Source organism: Branchiostoma floridae, chromosome 4 (assembly GCF_000003815.2).
Source record: "Branchiostoma floridae strain S238N-H82 chromosome 4, Bfl_VNyyK, whole genome shotgun sequence".
NCBI lineage: Eukaryota > Metazoa > Chordata > Leptocardii > Amphioxiformes > Branchiostomatidae > Branchiostoma > Branchiostoma floridae.
In genome coordinates, this window is record NC_049982.1 from 26,479,996 (window position 1) to 26,488,640 (window position 8,645).

General features: G+C 40.8%; 1 long non-coding RNA gene across 1 annotated transcript; it reads right to left on the reverse strand.

The window, feature by feature from the left end:
• Positions 1–589: 589 nt before the first annotated feature.
• LOC118414700 lies at positions 590–2,788 on the reverse strand. Its single transcript, XR_004831014.1, has 4 exons — positions 2,644–2,788; positions 2,201–2,490; positions 1,836–1,910; positions 590–1,681 (listed from the first exon to the last, which is right to left on the reverse strand). It is a non-coding gene; the product is annotated as an uncharacterized LOC118414700 (long non-coding RNA).
• Positions 2,789–8,645: the final 5,857 nt, after the last annotated feature.

Here is an 8,645-nt window from a genome sequence, read left to right on the forward strand (position 1 = left end):
CTATGGATTGAAAATCTTGTTCAGAATTCACTCTAAAATGGTTGTATGAGAAGCTATGCTACAACAGTCCCTCCCGCGATACTTATAGAACAGTCCCGCAAGGAGGTCACATGACTAGTGCCCGCCATTTTGAATTGCTATAGTTAATGTATGGTAGTATCGTCGCCGTACATTTTGACCAAAAACAGGGACTTAAAATGCTTGTAAAGCACGGAAACTCCGTACACATCAATGGGACACCATCTTGAACATGTTTGTGGCGGTAGGTTTAAGTGGCGGTAGGTTTAAGTGTCGTTGCGCGACGGCCGATATTTCTGTGGATATAGTGGGCATTCGCTAAAAAGACATTTTGCTGGGCGTTCGCTAAAAAGACCATCGAGAATCGAAAACTTTGATTTATGTCACTTCGGGTCAATGGATTGACTTGAAACTCAGGATTAATACATGGGAGCACAACGTGGACATATTCCAAGCAAAAAAAATGAGATTCGTGCAGCGCGGACTTCTCTAGAGTGGGCGTTTGTGGGCATTCGCTAAAGGGGAGGCAGGGACTACTGAGGATACAGAACCCACATATATTTGTGCTAATCAACTCAATTTGTATCAAAACAGAACTAATGTAGTAAGTTAGCAATTATCTGTTGGCTTACATATAGTTTATATAACTTTAACCTGCAATATTCGTGTTGCGAATTGAATAGTGTAAAAGACTTGATACGTGTATCCGCAGATGTTTTTAGAGGTGATTGTAGGTGGCATACTTGGTTGTGTCATTTATTATTGAACTTGTTTTAGCCTTTTCCTGTTTTTCAGGTTATTCCCCCATTTTATTTCTACTGTTACCTTCCCAAAATCACCGTCTGCTTTATAAGTAGATTCTTTGGCGGCCCGGTCTTTAGATTGGAAAACCTTTTCAACGGCTGTGAAAAGTTCCCGCACTGGCATAGTCCTTCTTTCATGCCACACCATTTCTAAAAGATGAAATATAAAACGGCCACGTCAGAATAAATCGGCAATTTTTCTCGACATGGTATCAATGTGTTTTGCTTGTATCCGCAAGGATTTTTGTTTCTGCTGAAGAGAAAAACATGCTCTAAGGTGCAAGCCTAGATGTGACCGAAACAACCCGCAGTCATCACGTGGCACCTACAATAACTGCCCCGCCCAAGCAATCTTGTATCGGTTTCAAGGGAGCGAAAGACCTGAGCCTGTTATGTCTCCAATAATTTGGCTAACCACACCGGAACGAGAAAAAGTTGAGAAGAAATTCCTTCAAACAGAAACTAATGCTGTAGAATGCCAAACGTTTGGCAAGTTGAAGAAAATAATGGCCCTTTGGCTAGACATCCAAGGGGCAATGATAATAGGTTTTAACAACGTTAGATTCCTCGATTCTGCACACATGTCGGATGTCAGCATGTGCTCTGACAAGGAACGACTCGAGAAAGGACCATCTAAGATATTGCGTGGCGAGTTAAATGTATTTGTATCAAAACAGAAATTCTGTAGTAATTATCTGTTGGTTTGCATATCTTTTTTTATATATGTCACTATACATTGCATGGACTTTCTTCTCTGGAACAAAGTTGAACTTCTTACCCAATTTCCATTGTAGGACGCCCAAGTGGTTTACCCTCCGCCACATCACATACAGATCTTCTTTCTTTGCAGTCAGGGACTACTGAGGATAGAGAACCCACATATTTGTGCTAATCAATTCAATTTGTATCAAAATAGAACTTCTGTAGTAAGTTAGCAATTATCTGTTGGTTTACGTATAGCTTTTTATATAATGTCATGGATTTTCTTCTCTGGAACAAAGTTGAACTTCTTACCTCATTCCCATTGCAGGGAGCCCAAGTGGTGTGCCCTCCGCCACACCACAACATCCTAGTGATGCATCTCGGTATCTACGTAAACAAGAATCAGTCAGAAGTGTTAAAACTGGCAAAAGCAAGTAGTGACATTAGTATTTCTGAGCAAAGATATGCATAATAAACTGTTTTAACACACAATCATGCTGTTAAATCATACTTTCTTAGGCATAGCCAATAAGTGATACAACCTAGTTATTCAATTAAGGATCTAATCAAGTACATTAATAGTATGCATCTACAATAGCTTGAGTGTTTCGTGCGTACCGAGGACAGTATGCGTATACAGAAATAAGATTCAGCCATGCAAATTTCTTGATACATACCTTACCCTTATCTTCACGTGCACGAAGCCACCGTTGCTTCAACCTCTTTCTTGTCTTCCAGGTGTTTCTCAAGCCACTTTCTTCCGCCACTCTTCCCCATGTTCCATCTTCTGGGTAAGAGGAACCCGACGCTGCCTCAACTGCTGACGTGAATAATATGCCCACAGCGTCGAGAAGTGCCGGCACAGGAACACTATTGTTTAAGTTTGTATATCTTCTGAGGGAGTCGGCCTCGTAGAGGAACTAGTTTCCTGTTGCCGACTCCCCTCAGATTGCGAGCATGAAGCAATCTGCGAAGTGGAATAAGTAAATAAATAAAGCTCTTCGTTCATGCCACATGTCTAAAAGATGAAAAATAAAACGGTCACGTAAGAATAAATCGGCAATTTTTCTCGACATGGTATCAATGTGTTGATTTGTTCGTTCAAAGTTGAACTTCTTACGGCATTCCCATTGTAGGAAGCCCAGTGGTGTGCCCTCCGCCACACCACTTCGCATGGTGCTGACAGCTCTCGCATCTCGGAATCTCCAGCATCTTTCCGGTGGCTTCTTCCGTGAGGCAGGCAGCTGCATGTGCAGTTCTTCCGTTCGCTGGGAAGGCTGCTTTTTATACCCCTACCTCATTAGCATATATACTCATTTGCATAACTCACCTGATTGGTTATCGTCCCAAATTGAGTTAATTGTCTACCTGGTTGTGGCGCGCGGGAACAGGTGTATCGCGGTGAATAGAAGTTAGAATCGCTTGATCCTAGATGGCATTGAGTACATTACATGAATTATTTATCAGTTTGCACGTACGTGCAACGAGTCAATTTTCAAATGTATCTTACGCTGCCGGGATTTCTGTTCAATAAAAGATTTTGCATTGAGACAAACAAGACGTTTTTACTGAGCTTGTACTAGTATTTGATTTTGGTTTCATGGAAAAAATCATTCAAATCTGTAGACCCACTGTTGAAATTGATATACGTCCCTAGGTATTGATTTGATCCCAATATTTTGATTACTGAAGAACAACGGCAAGATGTTAATAACAAATAAACTTTGACTGCAGAATGAAAAAAATAGTATACACACAACAAATTGATTTTAATATACTTCCCAAGAGCCTCTGCAGGCCCCATTACTGGCATTAGATTAAAGTGATGACGCAATCCACAAAACAGGTGTTTCTGCCTGAAACGATTCCCCGCCATAGGCTACCATATCTCTTCCATATACATCTGCGGATAAAAAGTAGTGCTAATTTCGATTCTACTGTTTGCAAGTCCACCAGCCAATACTAGTTCTGCTTCATCACTGACAATTTTTGGCAATGTTTAGAACGTATGGTTTCCTTACTCTATGATCCTTGGTTTGGTGATTCAACGTTTGTAGTGTCACGCGGACGGATATATACGCCTCACTGTGTGATCTGAAGAGACAAAGCCAGAGCAGTGACAGACTTCCAGCGGCAAGGTTCCTATGCGGTCACAAGGCATTTTGGTGTCTGTTTATCGTCTATTTTGGTCTCTCTTCTTCTTCAAATTCTACTCATGAGTTTGTGAAGCTGTTGAGGTATCGCTGGGGACACGTAGAGCGGTTAAGCATTGTATTTTTTAAAGTTTATGCCATATTTTGTCTCCGTCTGGTACTCGGTGAAAAGTTGACATGACCGTCATGTCTGGACATGCCTCTGACGTGACGTCAGTGTATATTGTATGGCATTTTTTGCCGTTTTATTCCTTCCTGGCTCCTCTATGTGGCGGTGTTATGATTTGAGAGGCTGTTGGGCTGTATTTAAAGTGATTATGCTCGAATTCCGCATTATCTAGTATTTTCGGCCGGCTTATGATCCGGCGTCTGTGCACATACTACTACACATAGTACATGGCCGCCATGTTTGCACCCTCCCAATTCGACAGTGAAGCTTAACACATATCTGCGAAGGAAGCAGAATAAGGACATACGTAGTTGTCCTTGTTTCATGATATAGTCATTCTTTCACCTCACAATATTTCCTTCGCCATTTAAAAAAGCGGCCTTAGCCAAATTGCATTTATTCCTCAACGGTTGCTGAAGATTATACTCATCAGCTAATGCCAAGTATTATTTATTTGGCTAACTGACAAATCAAAGTTGAGGTTTTCAACGTGAAAAAACAAAATTGTGATTCGTCATCGGTGTATTCCTCAACGCCTGCATGACTAGCACCGATTTGCGCTTGGTGACCAAGGACAGCTTGCAATTAAAAACTCGGGAGATTCCAGCCAGCTCGGGGTTAACTAATGTTAGTCAGGTTTTAAATCCACTGGTCAGCTTCTTGGAAACCCAGACTTCGGGGACCGTTTTAGGACGGTGGAAGCTGATTAAGTGTAGCTAGATGGGCTGGCTGGAAGATCCACTTTTGGCCTTGCGACGCAAGTTACTTGGAATAACCATGTAGTCATTTCGGTTCTTGACATGTGAACAATTTCCATAGAAAGAAAAATTCTGTATTTGATAAGATATGCAACAAAGTGCAAACGTGGAAACAACGTTGTGAATTTAAAAAAAAATCTTTATTCATTTTTAAAGAAATAAAAGTAGCACAGAGACATGGCAATTTAAAAGGAAATACATGAAGTACCAAAAAAATAAAAACCAGACCAATCGGTTTTACAGAACATTTGACAATGAGCCATTATTGAAAGTCATGTTACAATTCAAGTCAATTGATTTCCCTATGTTTGTGTAATATACTTTATGAGCAATATCTAGTTCCAGTTTATAAAAAAAAAAACAAGATAAAAAAGCTGACATATTCAATGAACATTTGCGGTTTTAATATGAAAATATCTCCCATTGCTATGCAGGAATTTATCGGTTTTGTTGAACCAGTCGTCCACCTGGCCTGAAAAATATGCAGTTAAACAACAGTTCAAAAATAGGTGGACAACTGTTTCTTCTTTCTCTCTTCAGAGGCCACAGTTTTGTAGATCCTATTGCATGGTCAAAATTCAAACAACAATTTGAACTGAAGCATACGGGGATTAGAATCTATAGAAAGATTATAAGGCACACTGTACAGCTTATGTCATGGTAACGGTGTCAAATATTCTTCCCATTAAAGTCTTATTTTCTCAGAGGAACCACATTGGCTTCAGTACAGGCTTTTAAGAGTTACACATACCTTACCAATTTCTTCACTGTTGTTCTGCTTCCTCTGCCAAAGGTGTTTTAGTAGTTTCCTGTTTTTCATGGTATTTCCCCATTTGAGGTATTTTGTGACCCTTGACCAGGGTCCATTTTCACTATATGCAGAGGATTGAGATGGGTCCGAGGCTGGGGTTCAGTCTTGAAAACCCTGTCCACCGCCGCGAAAAGGGACACCATTCCTGTTCTATGAGTCTCGGTCGAATCAGCCATTCAGAATCTGTGCCTCTCGAACATGGCATTGGTCGCACCAAACTTCCGGGAATGAATGAGTCTCCTTAGATAACGCAGCAACTGGAGTTCTATTGAATTTATGCATGTTAAGGTTACAATGTTTGTAGAATTTCGATAATATCAGCAAACTTATTAATGCTCTCATATATGGTCTAATAGAGTATAGTGTCATCTTTCATGACTATACCTGCAGAGTATGTATCATTTTAGACTTGGAGAGCGGTTGGTGGCCATTGCTATCAGCTACTTGTACATGTATTTCGTGAAAGTATTGTCAAGATTCAAAATGTCTTCATATCTGTCGCAAAAATGATTATTTCTCTATATATTAAAATAGAGCACAACAATCCAGACGTCACTCTTGTATTACCTGCTATATTAACGGCTCAACAGTGGTTGATCCTCGCTACAGTACAATTTACTACCGGTCTGTACTTCAATTAGTTCCCCATTTTTAGTCAGTTGCGGGTTACCTTACCCTTTTCTACACGTAGCCACCGTTGCTTCAATCGCTTTCTTCTTTTCCACGTGTTCCTCCAACCAATTTCTTCGGCAACTCCCCCCATGTCCCATCTTCTGGATAAGAGGAACCCGACGCTGCTTCAACTTCTGACGTGAATAATGTGCCCACAGCGGCGACCAGCGCCGGTAATGGTACAGTACGCCTTTCATGCCAAACCATGTCTAAAAATCCTCGCTACAGTACAATTTATTACCGGTCTGTACTTCAATTAGTTACCCATTTGTGGCCGGTTGCGGGTTTTGGCGTGTGTTTTTTAGGCCGCAGCTGTTAAAGCGAGGGTCTCCGTGAGAACATGTATGGCACGCTCAACTTCAGATAATGTTGAAAACGTTCTATATGGTCTATGTGTCCATGTGGTAAATCCAGTTTCCTTTTTGCTGTTTCCTTGAAAACATTATGTTCAGGTAAAACTGAGTTTGTATAGGACGTCACTGGAAGTCGCCTTCTGCAGGTTCCGTACTGGCATGGCTTTAGCGTTCCCTGTCCTTCTCTCTGGCACCCTGGAGGCGGATTGGATCTCTTCTCAGTTTCTGCCTATATCTCCGCTTCTTGAGAATGCTGTTACATGAATTTTGACCAATTTTACTGTCAAAGAGAGAGATATTTTATTGACAATTTAAGAAAAAAACGAGATAATATATTCCCCAGCAGATAGAAAACATGGCAGAAGGCTTACAGTTGTACACATGTAGCAGGGGCATGTAACGCCGGCAGAGGAACAACTTTTCTGTCATGCCACACGTCTAAAAGATGAACAGGCCCGCCACTTTTCTTGTTTCAACGATATATATTTTCCTTTTTTCTTGCGTAGCAGATTTATTCATTTATTTATTTATTTGATTCAATCAAGGATTCAATTAAGTACATATATAATATGGATCTACAATAGCTTGAGTGTTTCGTGCATACCGAGGACAGTATACGTATACAGAAATAAGATTCAGCTATGCAAATTTCTTGATACATACCTTACCCTTATCTTCACGTCCACGAAGCCATCGTTGTTTCAACCTCTTTCTTGTCTTCCATGTGTTTCTCCAGCTAATTTCTTCCGCCACTCTCCCCCATGTTCCTCCTTCTTGGTAAGAGGAAGCCGACGCTGCTTCGACGTCTGACGTGAATAATGTGCCCACAGCGTCGAGCAGCGCCGGCAGAGGAACAACTTTTCTTTCATGCCACATGTCTAAAAGATGAACAGGCCCGCCACTTTTCTTGTTTCAAAGATAAATATTTTCCTTTTTTCTTGCGTAGCAGATTTATTCATTTATTTATTTGATTCAATTAAGTACATATATAATATGGATCTACAATAGCTTGAGTGTTTCGTGCGTACCGAGGACAGTATGCGTATACAGAAATAAGATTCAGCTATGCAAATTTCTTGATACATACCTTACCCTTATCTTCACGTCCACGAAGCCATCGTTGTTTCAACCTCTTTCTTGTCTTCCATGTGTTTCTCCAGCTAATTTCTTCCGCCACTCTCCCCCATGTTCCTCCTTCTTGGTAAGAGGAAGCCGACGCTGCTTCGACGTCTGACGTGAATAATGTGCCCACAGCGTCGAGCAGCGCCGGCAGAGGAACAACTTTTCTTTCATGCCACATGTCTAAAAGATGAACAGGCCCGCCACTTTTCTTGTTTCAAAGATAAATATTTTCCTTTTTTCTTGCGTAGCAGATTTATTCATTTATTTATTTGATTCAATCAATGATTCAATTAAGTACATATATAATATGGATCTACAATAGCTTGAGTGTTTTGTGCGTACCGAGGACAGTATGCGTATACAGAAATAAGATTCAACTATGCAAAATGTCTTCTGATACATACCTTTTGCTTCCGTTTCCAGACTTGTTTTAGCCTTTTCCTGCTTTTCAGGTTATTCCCCCATTTTATTTCTTCTGTCACCTTCCCGAAATCGCCGTCTGCTTTATAAGTAGATTCTTGAGCTGGGTCTTTAGACTGGAAAACCTTTTCAACGGCTGTGAAAAGTTCCCGCACTGGCACAGTCCTTCTTTCATGCCACACCATTTCTAAAAGATTAAAGATTCAACTATGAAAACTTTCTTCTGATACATGCCTTTCCAATTTCTTTTTTGTTCTTCTGTTTTCTCTGCCACATGTTTTTAAAAAAATCTTTTTTGGTTTTTCATGGTGTCATGATGTCTTTTGTAACACCTGCCCAGGCTCCATTGGCGCTCCAGGCCGATGTTTTACTCGGATCCTGGAACTCGAAAACTTTATCCACGGCCGCTAACAGTTTTACCAATGGAACCGATGTTTCACTCAGATCCTGGAGTGTTAACTGGAACACTCTATTCACCGCCGCTAACAGTGGTACCATACCTCTGCATGGTACAGCTCTTTTAACGTGGATTATCACGTGGAGTGCCAATTTCTTCTTGCTGTCTGCCGGCTTGAATTTGGTGACGGGGCATACTCTATTCAACCAAATTCATTGTTGACTTTACACAGAAAATGCAATGACAAGAAAATTGCTTCCAAGCTAT